We start from the raw sequence: 20,662 nt of genomic DNA on the forward strand, positions 1-20,662 counted from the left end.
ATCGCATAGTAAAAATACTTAATTTATATGTTATTCAAAATAACTTGAGAGCGTTTAGTTCATAGGATATTTTAAGTTTTAAGTAGGTATGAACCGATAACTTATTTCAATAAGGATCAAAATGTAATATATATATCCTATATTAATATTTCAATAAGAATTTAAATACTATAAATAGTTAACTAAAAATGCAATAAACATTCTACTCAAAATGAAGGCTTGTATTCTTAAATTGTGTATTGTTTTTAACTATTCTATGGTGAATTTAAAAAATTTAACATATTAGGCTAACATTAAAACATAAGGAAACACATTTATATTAATAGACTCAAAATCTAAAATGTAAGAGAAAATAAATATAGTAATGATAATACTAAGTTTAGTTATGTAAAACATCTTTAAAATAATTAAAATATATTAATTTCATTAGATATTCAACATTTATATGTGACAACTATCAATTTTGGGTCAAACAAAGTCAACCATGTCAACTAGACTAGTATTAGGATTTTAGGGTAAACGCTATGTTTTCCTAATGTGCATAATGTACAACTTACAAGTATTAATACAAAGTACCTTTCTTTTACCAATTATCAAATATAAACCCTAAATTAGGGATAGTAATGTAACAACTCGATAATTCAGCTATATATTATTCGGGAATAAAAAATATATGTAACACAAAGTAGTAGGGTTCATAAACTTAACACTACTTGGCAAATTCATAACAAAGGCTACAAACACAACTTTTTGGTGAATTCATCACCAAATGCGACAAAATCTATACCCGTCTAAACTCCAAAACTTAACGAAACAAACTTGGAAATTTAACCTAACTATTCATGTAACGTATTATTATTTGATAACAATGTTTTTTTTATAATAATTTGAATTTTTATGATTCAAATTAAATATTTTATACATCCTTTATACCCTAATTTATATATAAAAACTCCACCATTTTATAAAAATGCTAGGATTTATAAAAGTTTGACTTTTATTTTCTATAAAAATCACTAGTGATTAGATAGTACTTCCATCTTAAATAAGCCAACTACAACCCTAATGTAGACCACATTTAAGTCTCATCGATGTTCCCCCTCACCATCCCCACCCTCTTTCCCTCCATCCTTATTACTTGCGGCCGAGAGCATCCCAACCACTACCATCTTCATCAATTTTCACTCTTCTTCTCCAAGTTAAACTCTAATATTCAAACGTAAGTTCTTCCAAGTGTTCTTGAAGTTTTGGTAAGTACTTTCTTTATCTCATAGTGATTCTCCACACTTCTATACTAGTTTCAATCCATTTACACACATTTCATGTGTTACTATTCATAAGATCTTCAAATCTTCAAAGTGTTCGTCAAGTGTTCTTGACTTGAAACTTCCCATGTACAACCGTCCATTCATAAAGAAAACACACATAAGGTGAGTTCATCCCATCCATTTTCGAGATTTCTAAGTTTCAGGGGGTGAATACAAGTAAACACTAGTAAACTTGTGTTAATATACAAGTTGTTATGCATGTTTTCTTACTTATTGTGTAAAAGTGCTAAATACATGAAATGATGTTATTACCAAGCTTTATAATCTTTTAGATGCAAAAGTTTGTTTAAAATACAAAACAATGAAAAACAAGTATAAACATGCTAGATGTTCTTATGAAAAAGTCATAAACACAAAACCATAAAAACTAGGGGTTTTATGAACACAATATGATTAATCTAGCAAAAATGATTATAACCAAGTTATTACAACATTTTTGTGAGATCTAAACCAAAATATGTTATTTTGGATATATGTATTGAAACTAGTCAAAAATACCAATGTTTTAGTGTTACATAAAGAAACTTCAAAATCTATAATTTTATGCAAAATGAGTTTTTTTTTTCTAGCAAAAATGGTCATAACTAGGTTATGACACCATTTTTGTGGGTTTTGACAAAAAATATGATGTTTAAAAACATATAAAATTAATTCAACCTAAAAATCACAAAAAGGTAAAATTAAGTTTTACGTGACCATATTTCACTATTTGCCGTTTGTGACGTTAAAAGTAAAAAACTAGGAAAATGGACATTTTCATACTAGGACCCACTTATTTATGCTAGATGTAAAATAATTGTTATTTATGAATATCTAAGTATATTGGCCTATATATATATATATATATATGGGTACAAAAATCAAATATTATACTAAAGTATAAAAGTATAGTTTATAGATCATTAACACTTTTGTAACATGTTGAACAAAGTGGATATATATATATATATATATATATATATATATATATATATATATATATATATATATATATATCATACTATTTTATTATCATGGGAATGTGATAATTACACATACAATGGTTTTCATTACAACAAAACGTAAACTCGTTGAATCAATTTTTATGAGTCAAAGTCTTCACCGTATATACCAGAGTACCTACAAAAGTCATGTATTATAACCAAAATCTTCCGTAAGAGAACGTGATACTTGTGTATAGATCTATACGAGACTGACAATCCCACACTGAAGTTGCTTGCAACAACTACACCGAGAGGTCTGGGATGACAAATGTCATAACATTCCGACGCCTGAAGAACGTCGTAACAGGCAATCTATGTCTTTATCACGGTTATAATAAATCACATGGGGAAACAACAATACATTTAGTTTATGGGGAAACATAGATTCAAACGGTTTTATATAAAATAAAACTACATATTACTATTTTAAGTATGAAAATACTTATACATGTTGGTCTTACGGTTTTTAAGACTACAATTCATTTAAAGGAAAATATTGGAAATCTATGGAACCGAAAACTATCATTTTATAAGGAAAGACTTACAATGCTTTATACAAACTCTTATGAACTTACCAACTTAATTGTTGACACTTTTTCAAAACTACTTGTATTCTCAAGGAATCACTAAAAAAGGTAACTACAAGATTTTAAGGATGGGATTAGGTGTTAGACAAATCTTTTTATCATCATATTGTAATTGATTTTGAAACATGTAACTCTTACTACAATGTAACTTTCTCAGTTATATTTATGATGGTTGTGTTTTTTTATCATTATTATTCATTATGTTATGATACAATATACGAAAGTCATCCACCCCCGAACGTTTCCATCATCCTGGTTTGGAGGTGTGACATTTTATATTTGAAAATATTATTCATAAAGTTTAACACTGAAGTTAATTTAAATAATATTTTAACTAATACTGATTTGATTAACAAAAACAAAGTAAAACTTAAAAGATCTAAACTAAAAGTAGAAATATAAATAAAGTTAAAAGCTAAAATTATATATAATGTCAAATATTAATAGTCTAGAAATAAATAATTGTTTTATAGACATCTTAAGGGTTAATATGATGGGATGTGATGCCAATTATTTACTCCGTCGTTTTCTAGAATTTTTTTTATTTTCCATTCCATATTTGACTTCACAACCTCGCGTTCTTCGATTATCTTGAATTTTTTCTTTTTTGGGTGACTTCTCTTTAGCATGTTCTTCATTTAACTTATCTTTTTACCATTCATTTGTAAACTAAGGGTCAACCTAGTCAAAGAACTTGCATTTTTTTCTTTGGATCCTAGATAATGAAACAAATATATAGGAATAACAAAAGAAATAGATAGTGTTCGTGTATTAATTTGACAAGGGGAACTCACTTACCAAGGATTTAGGAAAATGTATGAATCTTTTTGCGAGATTTCCTTCTGTCCAAGACATCCACATTCTCACGGGCAACTTGAAATAGCTTCGGGCTAAAGGGTAATAATTAGATTATCCTTCAAGATCACAGGAGTATGATGACATTGAACTAGGGTTTCATTATGAGAATATGATCTAAGTTTAGAATCGTTAAGAGTATATCAAACGTATGAAAGTAGAGAGTCGTATATATTTCTTTTCTAGAGTTTACAAAAAAAATGACGTGTTTTTTGTTGTTTTAATTTCAGATGACATGAAGTACAGTGGGCATGGAAACCGGTAAAAATCGGTGATAATTGTATTTTAAAACCATAATTGGATGTTTGTTTCCTTATTGGATGAAATTAAATTGTTAGTGGCCTAATGAGTAAGTTTTATATTATTATTTCTCATTTTGGATCATTTTTCCAACATAACTAGGGAAGAATCCCCGCTTTGCGGGGTTGGATATGCCATAGAAGTGGTTAGATAACATATTTAATCGGATTTGTTTTAACCTTTCATTTTGTTCTGATGGATGTGTCTACGTATGTACTTCTATGTTTCTCAATGTCATGATTTGTTCCTTTGTACAAAATAAGTTTGAGAATTTGATTGGAAAGTCAAATCCTTTGTATAGAAAGATCCAAATCTTGTACATAATCGTTATGTAAACTCAAATCCTAAATGGATAGATAAATCATCAAGCCATAACCATGTCTTATATATACATAAATATTCATTGTTTCTCTACTAAAATCATCAATGACTAGAATAAAATCACAAGGAGCAATGGAAGCCATACTTGCGGGGCGACCTGGAGAAGCTGAAATAACCATAAGTCCAAAAACAGCTACATCATTTATAGTTGGGTATCCAATTGACAAACCTACCCCTGTAAGAGCACCTTGTGTTCCTAACTGCCTTAATAAAACATATTAATCAAATGTATATTATCATAAAATGTATGACTGTTGAGTGGAACCTAATACTCTAATAGTCATAATATATGATCTTATAGAAAATGCTTACTAACATATATGGAGCATGTTCTTGAGCTTTTCTCAAAATGGATGCACTACCCATCCAACCTTACCATACTTTTATATAACTGAACATAATACAGTAATTCTGAAATAGAAAATCAGAGTATGATTTGGTAATTTTTCTTTTTTCTGTTCGTCTCCCCTATAATAGGTAACTGAAAATAACCAAAAATCAGCAACATGTTTTTATAATACTAAAAGACAACTGATCATGAATACTTGGTTCTGGTGCATTCTTGCTCTTTGAAAGAGACTGAGGTTTTTCCTCATTTTGAAAGATAATAGAACCTTACGAAATTCCGTTCCGGATTTTTCCTCTTTCAACATTCATCTTTTGAGTTGAATCCTTATACTCCACCTTGAACCAACTGATGCATAGGTGCCTTTGACATTGCCGTTGACCTAGAATTTGACCATTTTTCCATGTTCTTATTTGAAGAATTCGTTCTTCTTTTCCAACTCTTCAAGGCTGTATCATCTGAAAAATTGAAAGTTAAAGTTGATTTCTGGTTCAACGTAAACACACAAAAAGAACCACAAAATCAAAAATTCGGGCTCACAATGATTAAACCCCCACCCCCCCCCCCCCTAAAAAAAACCGATCAAAGCATAGAACAAAACAAAAATCAAGAAAAGGAAAAAGATGAATACCACATGTGGAGCAAACTTCATCAGATGGATTCTGAACCATAACCATCGCCTTGCTCCATTTATTTGATGCTCCTCAATTCAAACCCACCGCAAAATAAAGCAAATAATCGAGATGAAATAATGAAATAACAAAATCGATTCAAACAAAAGTAAGAAGCACAGGCGTAGTCAATGCTTCTGTGATGGAAGCATATCTGGTGGCAGTTGCAGAGATGAACAAGGGTGATGTCGGAAAGATTTAGGGTTCCTGCAAGTAGATTTGGTTCGCCGGTTAGATGAAGAACAGTGATTCCAAATCTGATCGATGGTGGTGCCGACTTCAAGGGATTCCTGAAAATCCAGATGACCATTTATATAGACGATGAAAAGACGGATATGGAAGATTGATTTTGACGACCACAAACCTGAAGAAGCAAGCAAAAATGGTGGTGGTCGTGGTAATTCAATCGGTGGGAAGCACATGTTGGTGACCTGCACAAAAAGCAAAATGGGCGAAGGATAACTTGGAAGCGGTGGAAGGGATAAATGGATAGAGGGAATCGGTTGCTGCACCGATTTAGAGAAAAAATGATGATATAGGAGAGATAGGCGGTGAGGTGGTAGGCGTTTCTAGAAAAAAAGATTGAAAAGGGATTATAAAAGGAAGAGATAGCATTGGGAAGAAAACACATCGATTAAAAAAAGGAGAGGTTCAATAGGAACAGAGTACTATTCACTAAGGTACCTCACAATTAAACTATATATATATATATATATATATATATATATATATATATATATATATATATATATATATATGATTTCTCTTTTTAGAACTATACTCTAAAACCACCCACCAAAACATATAAACACATCCTCTCTAATAAATAAAGAACTTTTTGCCACATGTTACACTCTCATTGATTTGGCTACATGTTATTTTATGGTTATTTTCAATTAATTTTTTTCCACATCGCATTTTTTGGTTTTTTTCATTTTATTAATTTCCACATAATATTTAAATGTAATAATAAATGCACCAATTTCATTAATTGACTTCCTTCTAATTTCAAATTTTCTAAATTAAAGTTTCATTAGTTTCTTTTAGTTTCATTTGTCTATTTATCTAAATTATTTGTTTAATTTAAAAGAAAAACAAACAATTTCATTTTAATAATTCAATATTTTTCTATTTTTTTCTTATAAATTCAAACTTCTCAAATGTTTAGAATTTCATATTTTTTTTCTTTAAAATGAACCCATGTAATACATGGGTTTTACACCTTGTGTGTGTGTGTTTGTCTATATATATATATATATATATATATATATATATATATATATATATATATACATACACACACACACACACTAGGTGTAAAACCCATGTACTGAACTAGGTTCAAGTATTATAACTAATTATTGTGAGGATATCATATGCTATGAGAATTACTAAGAGAATAAGTTGTTTAACAATGTGAATACATTCAACCTTACTAAAATATCATCATTTTCATGCATTCTCGCTAATTATTATTTATTTTTGTTCTCACACGTCGTTTTTCACTCATTTTCATTCTAGCAGAAAACGATCCAATAAACATTCTGACAGAAATGAGAATAATAATAATAAGTGCATAATAACCTTACAAACGATTTAATTATTGAGAATGTGTGTTAATGACAATAGTTATGTAAAACTGAGTGTATTCGCCTTGCTAAACAACTTATTCTCTTAGTAATTCTCATACCATACGATATCCGCACAATAATTAGTTAGAATAGAATAACATAAGCCTATATATATATATATATATATATATATATATATATATATATATAGGCTTAGGTTATTCTATTTAAACTAATTATTGTGTTATTGTATGCATAAATGTGGGCCTATCATTTTACTTATTTTAAGAAAGTGATTAATACATATTATTGAATTAAATATAATCGAAAAATATCATCTAATTTAACTAGAAGGGTATTTTAGTCAATTAATATAAATTTAATAAAGGAAATTTGCATATTTTAAGGGATCATAGATTCTATTAATTTTAAAATCCGATTTTACGAAGTATAATGTTTTTAATTCGTACATTCTGACAGAATATGTTTGAGTATGTTAAAAAATAAAAAGTATTCTAGAACCATAAAATAATAAAAATATTATTGAACATATTTTTTGTAGAATAACAAATTCTCGAACCAACAATTGAAGAATTAAAACAAAAATTACATTAATTCTTATAGAATACATGTAACAATTGCTAAGAATGACATTTATTGTTAAAGAATAAAACTAAAAAATTATCAAATCGGGAAAAAAAAATCAAATTCTAACAAATATACTAATTCATTCTAAAAGAATAATGTTGTTAAGATGCGTCGTTCAAATTTCATGGTCCATTCTTCAAGCATCAGCTTCTGTGTAAACAAATCCAATGAATAAATTAGTGAGAAAATATCAATATTCTATTCCAACATAATTGGAATTTGTGATTCCATTTTGATAGAATTGGAATTCATTTACCAATGATTATATTAAATTCGAGGCATTCTAACAGAATATGTTTATGATTATCATAAAAAAAATTCCTTTCTACTATAACAAAGAAATACCATTCAGTTGAAGCATTTTAGTGAGTGCTTGGTGTGCATCAAAACAACTTGCAAGTTCCTATAAAAATTAGACAATCAAAACAAATTCCCAATTCACCAAAAATATTACACCATGAAAGAATTAGACAATAAACCTAAACACATCCAAAATTTCTTTGATTTCTGTCAAACAATCAACCCAAACATCCATTCTATATATTGAAATCAAATGAATTTAAACTTCATTGGTTTACAGTAAATAAGTCAAAATAAGAAGCAGAAGGAAGAAACCTGTTTGACGATTTCAGGGGAATCTTTCCCAAAAAAAACCTAGTCCACCATCAGAGGAGAAGACTGACGATCAGAGTGAGGATGAGAAGACCGACTATCGAAGAAGAAGGCTGATCAAACAAAACTCCTACATAAACACAGCCTGAACATACCAGCAACCTACATCAACATATGGTAAAAAAGAAACAAAACGAACACCAACACCCACCTGGTGCCGTGCAGCGACGATGGTGACACAAGGAGGCGGGCAGTAGTGGCGGACTCCGGTCACCATCTGTGGAGATGAAACAGGAGATAAAGGCGGCGATTTAGGACAACAACAGAAGTTACAACCACGCTAGTTGTTGTCGGCGGCAATGAAACAGTGGCCAAGGACGTTTTCTTCGGCATCGAAGTCCTCAACAGCAACGACACGACGACGGTAGCAGCTATAACGTTGGCTTCGTCGGTCAACACAACGGATCTGTATTCTCTCTTAGGGGGGAGGGGGTTTTAAATCTGATATTCCTAAATTAAATGGATATTAATTGATTTATATATTTACCATAAATAATTAAATGTATGATTACACATTTACCCTTTTGAAATTATTGACCTACATTTATTTATACAATAACACAATAATTAGTTTAAATACCTGAACCTAGCTCTCTCTCTCTCTCTCTCTCTCTCTCTCTCTTTCTCTTTGTGTGTGTGTGTGTGTATATATATATATATATATATATATATATATATTTCAACAAGTAACCATTTTAAACAATGGAACCAAAGAACCAGCATTAGCCATTAGAAAGAAAATGAGCAAGGTCAAAAAAAAGATGCATATTAAGAGGTTGAACGCATATGCAAAAAATCATAACAAAAAACCATTTTTATTTTATTTTATTTTATTTTTATGACTATTTTTTTTTATTGAAAAAAATGGAGTATACCGAAATTTATAATTTTTTATGTTATTACCATAGACATTCATATTGGTATAAAAATATTGAACTTTTTTTTCTTCATAAAAACACACTTCGTCTTGTTAGTTTTTTTTTAATATATAGATTCATTTTTTTATCAAAGAAATAAATATATCAAAATTAATAATTTTTGGTACTTTTGAAATAGACATCGATATGGATGTAAAAAAATCGACATTGTAACTCAAATTCACGTTGTGAAGGCTGAAAGCTAAAATATATATACAATTCAGATTCACATTGTGAATAATAGTAACTTCGATCACATTATGAATCCTTAAAAATTGAATTATATACAATTTTGATTCACAGTGTGATTAAGTTCACTTGTGAATTTTACAAAACCATATTATGAATAATTAAAACGTTAAAATATTATAAAACTACAAAGAAATATATTTCGATTCATATGTAAATTTCACTAAATTAATTTGTGAATGATAAAAGTGTTGAAATAATAAGTCAGATTCACATTGTGAATGTCAAAAACAAAGTTGTATACTAAACAGATTTACAGTCTGTTCACAGTTTGAATCTGACTAGCAAAGTGAAATTTTTTTTTTCTTTACATCGATATGAATGTCTAGGTAAAGAGTATCAAAAATTATTAATTTTGATATATTTTTTTTAATAAAAACTAATCGTAAATGTAAAAAAAAATAACAAAATGAAGTGAGTTTTTTTCGAAAAAAAAATATTTTTTATATATCAATATAAATGTCTGTGAAAAGATGATAAAAAATTAAGACTTTTGGTATATTCGTTTTTTTTTTCATAAAAAAATTATAAAAAAAGTTGTGAGTTTTTTACTATGATCCATCTAAGCTTTAAATGTACAACTTTGTTTAGGCACCTAATCAGTTGTGTTAGTGTACTTATTTAGTATTATGTTTTGTATTATACATCATGTATTTATGTATATATGTTGATTAATGAATTGAGAAGAGATTCATGAGAAAATAATGTGTTAACATGGTATCAGCCTAATCACACAAACCCTAGTTGATTCTTCCTTTCTCTTGTCAATGTCGGCAACACTTCTCATCAATCTTCTCTTCTTCTTCGTTTCTTCACTATCATCATGTCAGGTGACTATAACAAATCTTCCTCTACTATCAACATCATGAATGTTGTCCCTCTTGTGTTAGATCTTGATTTTATGAACTATGATTTATGGCGTGAACTATTTGAAACTTACTGTATCAGGTTTGGTGTAGATGATCACCTTCTCCCACCTGTTGATAAACCCACCACTTCTGATCCTAAGGAAAAAGAACTTGCGGTTAATCCCAAAGAATGGAATAAAATTGACTATATTATAAAGTCTTTGATTTACAACACTTTGTCTTAAGCCTTGCTTCAGATGGTTCTTAAAAAGAAGGCGGGTGCCCATGGTCTTTGGACAACATTGGAGGAGTTATTTCGCACCAACAAGGAACACAAAGCCACGCAACTCAGGAATCAGCTACGAAACATTACCATGGGTGAATTACCAGTAAATGATTATTGTACTAATATCAAAGGAATTTTGGATATGCTAGAAAATCTTGGATCCTCTGTACCGAAACGCAATCTTGTATCGTACACTATGAGCGACCTCACTCAAAAATCCAAGTCCATTGTCAACACTATTCGGTATTCTGACACTGCTGAAAACTTCATGAAGGCTCGTGCAATTCTTGTCATGGAGGAAGAACAGATGGAGCTTGATCAAGCTCGTGATATCCATCCTCCCATTCCAATAATTCATCTTCGCCTACTATTCTTCTCGCTAACGAGACACATAACTCCACCACCAACCGCCCGTTTTACAAATATCGTGGAGGCCGAGGTGGTTGTGGAAACATGGGTGGGTACTATAATTTTGTTCGCTCATCTTTTGGTTAACATCTCCCCTCATCGCTGGCTCCTGGAACTCAAGGAAACTCAAGCACTTGGGATTTTGGGTGGTACCCAATTAATCCGGCTCAATCTTCCTTGTCTAATGGGCTGTTGCCAAGCCCAACACCAAATTTAACACCTCCAATTGGACAACCATTTCTAGCCCATCCAAATCATCACTATTTTTTTGTCCCACCTAATGCGATAGGCCCACCAACCCAAGCGTATGTGCAACCCACCGACCCTCAGCCCACTGCTCTACCCGAGATGTTCAACGCTATGTCGTTAAGTCCCCCGCCAAATGATGGGTGGTAGATGGATACTGGGGCAACTTCACATCTGTACACAAATCAAGGTATACTAAAAACAACTTTTAATAATTGCGCTAATTTTCTTCATCTGTTTTGGTAGGTGATGGATCCTCCATTCCCATAAGTAAGATTGGTCATTCTTCCCTTCCCAATCCTTACCGTCCTCTTATTTTACACAACATTCTTATCACTCCTCAAATTATTAAAAATCTAATATTTGTTCTCCGTTTCACTTATGATAACGTTTCTTCTATTGAATTTGACCCGTTTGGTTTTACTTTCAAGAACCTCCAAACCAACCAACTTCTCATGTGATGTGATAGCACTAGTGATCTCTACCCTGTTACCGCCCCTTTTACTCAAGCTTTTCTTTTCGTTGCTCCGTTTATTTTTCATTTGCGTCTTGGACATCCCGGTTGTCATGTGCTCAAGAAATTAGTTGATAGGCGTTCAATTTTGTGTTCCAATAATAGTAAAATTACTAGTATTTGTCTGTCATGTCAAATGGGTAAACATGTCAAGTTACTTTTTACGTTGTCAAACTCTATTTCTGTTGCTCCTTTTGATTTGGTTCATTCTGATGTGTGGACATCCCTTATCACAAGTATTAGTGGAATTAAATATTATGTTATTTTTCTCGATGATTTTTCTCATTTTTTGTGGGTTTATCCGTTACGTGTAAAATCTGATGTTTTTTTCCAAGTTTGTTCACTTTCATTCTATTGTTTAAAATCAATTCAAAACTGACATTAAAGCTTTTCAGTGTGATAACGGTGGAGAATACAACAACAATCAGTTTAAAAATCTATATGCCACTAATGGGATTCATATGCGTTTTTCATGTCCTCACACGTCTCAACAAAATGGCAAATCTGAATGCATGTTACGATCTATAAATAATATCGTTCGTACCCTCTTATTTCATGCTCGCCTTCCACCATGGTACTGAGTCAAAGCTCTTCAAATGGCCGAACAAGTCATTAATATTCTTCCATCTTCCACCATTAATGATACTCCCACTCATAAACTCTATCATGTTAAACCCACCTATAATCATCATCAGGTTTTTGGGTGCTTATGTTTTCCCAAATAAACTGTCCTTTCATTCTACACCATGCGTGTTTCTTGGGTACCGTACCAATCATCATGGATACCGGTGCCTAAATCACGATACTCAAAAAATAATAATTTATCGCCACGTGATTTTTGATGAAACAACTTTTCTATATGGTTCCATGACACCGGATCGTGCTCCCTCTTATTCCTTCCTTGAACACTTTGATGTCCCATCCGATTTTGGTTACATACCACCACATGTGTCTACCTCTATCAACGATATCGAGCCTGCCATTGTCAATGGACCCATCCATGAGTCTGAGCCCACGTTTGATTCAGCCCAACCCAATCTGACGCCCAAGCAGTGTTCAACCTCATCTCTTCTGGCCAATTCTGAACCCGCTCATTCTTCTAATCACTCTTCCACTCCATCTCCTAAATTGGGTCACCCAAGTCTAACGAGCCCACAACCGCTGACTCGATTCAAGCATCTCCTCCTGCTGTGGATCTGCCCGACGTTGACACACCTAGTGTGGAGGCGCCTCATTTCGAATTCACTTCCTCACTGGTCTCTCGTCCTCCTCCTTATCAGGTTCGTCCTCCCTCCTCATCTTCCCATCTCATGGTGACTTGCAAACAACACGGTAACAAAACCAATTGATTGTCTAAATTTACTTGCTGCTCCTATCATCTTGCCTCCTCTCCTATTCCTCGGTCTTACTTACAAGTGTTTCGGGATCTACACTGGCTCAAGGTAACACAAGAAGAATTTTCTGCACTTATTTCAAACAACACTTGGGTGCTTGTTCCATGAACCGCTATCACTAATGTCATTAATTACATTTGGTTGTTTAAGAATCTCAATGTGGATGGTTCCTTGTCTCGTTATAAAGCACATCTTGTGGCGAATGGACGTGCTCAGCGGTCCGGTATTGATTGTGAGACGTTTAGTCCAGTTGTTAAAATGGCATCCATTCGTACATTTCTCAACATTGCGGTTACTCATAAGTGGTCTATTCATCAGCTTGATGTCAAGAATGCGTTTCTGCATGGTAATTTACATGAGACTGGCTATATGAATCAACCTCCTGGTTTTCGTGTCCAATCTAAACCGGATCATGTGTGTCTTCTTCAGCGGTCACTTGATGGTCTCAAACAGGCTCCACGGGCTTGGTTTCAACGCTTTACTGCATTTATTACTTGTTTTGGTTTTACTAACAATAGGTGTGATTCATCATTGTTTATCTATAGGCAGGGGTCTCATGTTGCATATCTTTTTCTTTAAGTTGACGCTATTATTCTCGTAGGGTCGTCGCCTAATCTCTTGACATCTATTACTTCTACTCTTAGCTCGGAATTTGCCATGACAGATCTTGGAGATTTACATTATTTTATGGGCATCTCTGCTTCCCGATCTCCTAATGGTCTTTTTCTATCACAACAAAAGTATGCTCATGAAATTCTGGAACGAGCATATAGATGAACTATAAACATGCCACCACTCCTACTGATCTTTCTTCTAAGTTTGATGATATTGGTCCTCTGGTTGCTGATCTGACTCTCTATCGCAGTTTGGCGAGTGCATTACAGTATTTGACTTTTACATAGCCGAATCTTACCTACACTGTTTAGTAAGTGTGTCTCTACGTGCATGGTCACCGAGTGCCTCACTTCAACGCTCTAAAACGCATTCTCAGATATGTTCGAGGTACTATTCATCATGGTCTTTAGATCTATAGATCCTCTAATCATGACATCATTGCTTAATTTGATGTCGGTTGGGCCGGTTGCCCAATCACTAAACGTTCTATATCTGGCTATTGTGTGTTCTTAGGGCACAATCTATTATCTTGGTCCTCTAAACGGCATACCACTATTTCTCGCTCTAGTGTTGAAACCAAATACCGTGGGGTTGCTAATGAGGTCTCTGAAAAGTCTTGGATACGCAATTTACTTCTTGAGTTACATTATTCTCAACATAAGGCTTGTAGTGGTGTTGATTTTGATGGCATGTGCGGAATTAGAAAGATCTAGTGAATCATCATGTAAAATCAAGAACACGAGGAGTAAATAAATCTTTTTAAGCTCTTATTAGATCTAGAAAGATTATACAAATGGGTTTGTATACAATTTCTCTCTCTAGTCTAACACTCCAAATGGTTCCCTTACATAATGGGAGTCACTCACTTCCTATTTATAGGAAAGACTCAACCCATTTACACATACAAAGAGGAAAGCCTAAACACTACATCCAAGCATGACTTTGCACCCTAACATTCTCCCCCTCAAAGTTAGGATTGGATGTCCGACTTTAATATCCAATGAGCTAGCGCGATCAAGACCAAACTCCCCCTCGAAGTAACACCAGTCTTCAAATCCGCAAATGAATATTCGACAAACCCGAGAAGCTTCGAATACCCATCATTCTCCCCCTTTTTATAATCAAAAAATGATTATAAAACCCACTAAGGATGAGAAGCGCCCGAGGAATAGTCTTCACGATACTCCCCCTTGATGTGTACCAAAAATGAATCACCAAAAATCTTGCACAGAAAAACAATCACGAAAAAGCCACAAAAAATTTCCAATTTATGAAAATTTTTGACTTTTTGGGTGAAAGTTGCAAGATTTTTGAAAAACCGGGTAGAAATTGTCACTTTTTGAAACTTGTAGGGACCCGTTGCGCCAAAAACAGTCAAATATGCGAAACTCTAGCCCATTTGCGAAACCGGGCATAAAGCGTAAATTCGCACAAACTGCAAGGACCAGAACTGAAAATTCTGCAATTTCTCAGCTTTTATTACCCATTTGCGAAGTTGGGTATTTGTTGCCAAAAATGTGAAACTGCAGGTACTTGTTTTGAAAATTTCTGCACTTTCTTCAAACTTGCAAAACTGGGCTAATTTTTCCATTTCGTGAAAATATAAGGGGCCAAATTCGAAACTATTTGCTTTCTTCTTCCCCAATTCACTAACAGTGAAATACTTCGCATCTTAATTCTTCGCATGTTTGTGAATCATGAATGCAAACCATGTATAAGAAAACTTCGCATCTTTATCCCAAGTAACCAAATGCGAAAGTTTGACATCCAGACCCAAATTCACGAACTCGTATGATCAACAATATCAATATGCGAACATAATCAATATGCGAACCAAAATCAATATGTGAATCTTGTTTTACCATTAACCACACATTTTTCTCACCAAATGCGAAATCATTTTGGAAACGCAGATGCGAACTCGCACAAATCAATCACAAAATTTTTATTATTCGCATTTCAACAATCGAACTTGCTTCATCTGTTCGTTATCAATAATTCGTGAACTAATCCTCAAACTATAGAAATTATTTTCGCAGCCTTTGTTATCAATCAACTTCCAAGGCCTTCCCTTTCAGTTCTTAATCATCGACCATCGATCTCAGTTCATTCCCAATTCGTTCATCAATTCAATAATTTTCCTGTCGAACCATTCATGATTCGTTCCAAATCCAAGTTCTTTTCGTTCCCAAACCATTGAAGCAAACATCAACATCTAGCCTGTCGACTTTTGAACGAAAACTCAATCAACGAGTCCAATAGTTCGTCATCAGGATAACGAACCTTGCTATTAAACCCAGTCGATCCCAAATCGACCCTTATGCGAATAGAAATACAGTATTTGAACAAAAGTTTGACTTCAATTCATCAAATCGACATCACATTAGGAGTATAGTCATCGAACTTTATCCATTGAATCATTCCTTTTTACAAAACAAATTCAACTTCAAAACATTCGATTTTCAAATTTCGTTCAAGATGAAAACAAGAACAAACTTGTGTTCCTCACAGTGTTTGTCCACAAGAACACACTCCCAACCAATTCCAAAATTAAACCCAAATTAAACTAGATTTTGATATCCACATCCCAAATACAACCTGTATAAACAAATTTCGGCCTCTAATTCATCGATTCATCTCTTAAATCTCATCTTTTTCACAGTTTGACTTTTTAGAGTCAACGAACTATGAACACGAAATTGATGAATCTAATGGCCAATTTTAGATCAAAATGTGTTCCTTCAACAGTTCTTCACACATTCTTCAACTGTTCTTCATATCATTCAAGTGTTCTTTGAACAAATTCACCAAAATCAAAAATTGACTGTTCAATTTCTTATCCAAAACTTGATCCTCATCGATTTAGAGATAGAAGACAAAAAGAAGAAAATCGATTCACAAGTTTATATCCTCAAACAAATCCAAATCGATTGATAAGATTGATAAAATATGAACAAGATTTCTGAACTAAGAACAAACGAAAAGTTGAATACGGCTTACAATGAACACAAAAATGTCAACTCTATTTGATGATGGGCTCAATTAAGTGAACAGTAACGGATTTTCAGATTTGGGCTCAATCTTGAATCGAATCAACGAATGGAGAATTTGATTGGACTAAAGTTGGATAAGATGAACAGTAAAAAAATTGATTTTGATTTTGGTAATTGATCTTACAAAAATTATTGGATCAACAATGGGGTTGAAACGAATTTGATCCAATGAGGCAAATCGATCAAAAATTAAAAACGTAAAATACGAATCGAAATCATGGATGTTTTGGAATCCATTTGAGAATTTGAGTTACCTTTTTGACGAATCGAGTTCCGTTTTCAACGAACGAATCAAATTTGGAAGATCTTGGTTCTTTTGTCGGAATGAGAAAATCTCCAAATCGAACATTGTACCACCTACCATGCGAGATGTACAACTCGTTCTTCGTGTTCTTCGTCGATCCAAGAACATCTTCAAAAGAACCACCAACACTTTTGGGTTTTGACTTCAAATTCAATGCACCCTTTGGAGATTGTTGCTTTGGAACCCAAATTTGCTTCATGGATATTGGCTTCACAACATTTGACGATTTTTGTGAGTAAACCCACTTGTTCTTCCGATTCATCATCTTCTTCTTTTTCTTTCTCATCTTTTTGCATCTTGAAGACTTGACTTCATGAACAAACCCACTTTCAACAACATGAACATTTTGAGTTTGAATCAAATCTTTTGGAGTTTGATATTTGTGAATTTCTTGAACCACCGGCTTCCGATAAGGAATCATTCCTTCAAACGAATCACAAGAACACAAAATATCATCGGTTTGAACTCCAATCGAGCAAAAAACTTTTTCATCTTGAAAATCAACTTGAACTCCTTTTTCTTGAACATCTTCATCATCAAGAACACCATCCCGAGCTTCACGAAAATTTGCATAATATTCAAGTTTATTGCTTCCATATTTACATTCAGCACGAGAAATTCCTTTTATGACTTCTCGATCTCTTCTATTTCTTCGTCTCTTTTGATATGTTGTAACTAAACGATCAAACAAATGTTTGGTTCGAAAAATTGGACAACTAATTAATTCTCCAACTCCATTCTTTTCTCCATTTACAACAATATCACATTCACTTATCAATCCAACAGTTAAGCTATAAAGAAGATATTCAAATGAGCATTCACTTTGAACATCTTCACTACGTATCATCCATTTCTCCATGATTACAAGAACTTGAAATTTTCTAGAGAGAGAAAGTGATTTTGAATGGATTTTCTAGAGAGATAAAGTGATACAAACAAGTATTCTAGAGAGAGAAAGTCGAATTATGGATCAAATCAAAGAAAAATTCGATTTCTAGAACACAAAACACTCTCAAAACAAAAAGATCAATAAGAACATGAAGAATCACCAAATCAAGAAAGCCATCAAGGATCAATTCTTGATCAAATCAAGAACACCCGCTCTGATACCAATTGTAGTGGTGTTGATTTTGATGGCATGTGCGGAATTAGAAAGATCTAGTGAATCATCATGTAAAATCAAGAACACAAGGAGTAAATAAATCTTTGTAAGCTCTTATTAGATCTAGAAAGATTATACAAATGGGTTTGTATACAATTTCTCTCTCTAGTCTAACACTCCAAATGGTTCCCTTACATAATGGGAGTCACTCACTTCCTATTTATAGGAAAGACTCAACCCATTTACACATACAAAGAGGAAAGCCTAAACACTACATCCAAGCATGACTTTGCACCCTAACAAGGCTACCATTGTGTATTGTGATAATGCCAGTGCCATGTATCTATCGTCAAATCCGGTTCAACATCAGCAAACAAAACATATTGAGATAGATCTTTACTTCCTTTGAGACAAGGTTGCTACGTGACATGTTCGGGTTCTTCATGTGCCCTCATCCTCTCAATATGCTGATATTTTCACGAAGAGTCTTCCATGGCCATTATGTTTGGATTTTCAGTCTAGTTTGAATGCCCGTATTTTACCTCCCGTTCAAACTGTTGAGCTGTTAGTGGACTTATTTAGTATTATGTTTTGTATTATAATTATAACCCATACGTATTGTATGCAAAGGCCTAAGGCCCACATCATGTATTTGTTGGATTAATGTCTAAGTCCATAACTATATTTGGTATGTACTTGACCCGACCCGGCATGGTCCATTTGGGTTGCACTTCACCGACACAATTTATATGGATAATCTTTTGAGAATAGTATGTTTATGATTAATATTAATATATTATAAGTTCTAATATATTAATATGGAATCATATTATTTAATTAGTATTGATCAAGAATTAATTTATAATTAATTAAGTGATCAAAAGGAACTAATTAAATATGGACTCTTATATATATGGAATGGGCCAAGTTCATTTAGGTTGGGCTAAGCTTTCATGGATAGTCCATGGAGTGTTTAACCCATGGATCCTAGGAAATGAAAGGTCATGGGTATTAGGGTTTAACCCTAATCCTCCACACTATATAAAGATGTCCTTGGTTGGTGAAATTGGCGCTAGTGTGGATACACTATGAGGGCTAGCCGATTTCACTAAGAGAGAACCAAGTATTCATATTCTCTAAAGTCTTCCAAGGTGTCTTGGTGATTTGTGATTCCACTTGAGGCTTCCACACTATTGGGGCTAAGATCTTAAAGCTTGAAGACATCAAGCTACATCAAAAGGTATGTCATTTAACTAGTACTTTGTAGATTAAGAACATCATAATATGCTAGTTAGGATTAAAGCCTTGGAAAGTTCTTATTTGCATGTATAACAGAGAAAACATAGATCCAAGGTTTATAGGGTTGCATGTACACCATAGGAGTGTTAGAATGCTCAAAACCCAACAGTATATATATATATATATATATATATATATATATATATATATATATATGTCGATTAATGAATTGAGAAGAGATTAATGAGAAAATAATGTGTTAAGAAATTGTTCTATAATAGTCAAAATTGGTTCTTTGCTTACATGGTTTCCTCATTGAATCCAACCACACACACATACACACACACACACACACACACACATATATATATATATATATATATATATATATATATATATATATATATATATGAGAAAAAGTGAATATACCCTTAAGGGTATATAAGCTTAGGTACCCAAACTCAATATTATACATCGTTTTGTTTGATATATTCATTATAATGTTCTTAAACTTTAACCACTAACTAGATTTACTTTCAAGATTTTCGAAATTTCGAAAAATAGTAGTGAAATTTCGAAAATCTTGAAAGTAAATCAAGTTAGTGGTTAAAGTTTAAGAACATGATAATGAATATATCAAACAAAAATACGTATAATGTTGAGTTTTGGTACGTAAGCTTATATAGCCTTAAGGGTATATTCACTTTATATATATATATATATATATATATATATATATATATATATATATATATATATATATGAGAAAAAGTGAATATACCCTTAAAGATATATAAGCTTAGGTACCAAAACTCAACATTATATGTCGTTTTGTTTGATATATTTATTATAATGTTCTTAAACTTTAACCACTAACTTTATTTACTTTCAAAATTTTCGAAATTTCAATAGTATTATTTTTCTCTTACATCACATCTTTATGCCGAACACCTACTAGGGTATATATATTATAGTTAAAAATGAAAATTATGTAAAATGAAGATAAATATAAAATTTTTAAAAATCTTGTAATTAAATTAAGTTACAAATTGAACTAGAAGGACATTGGACAATTACAATGTGTATATACGATACAAAACGATATAATATAATGAATTTGAGTACTTAAGTTTATATACTTTTAA

This window comes from Lactuca serriola, chromosome 1, assembly GCF_051521515.1.
Source record: "Lactuca serriola cultivar US96UC23 chromosome 1, Lser_US96UC23_V15, whole genome shotgun sequence".
Taxonomy (NCBI): Eukaryota; Viridiplantae; Streptophyta; class Magnoliopsida; order Asterales; family Asteraceae; genus Lactuca; species Lactuca serriola.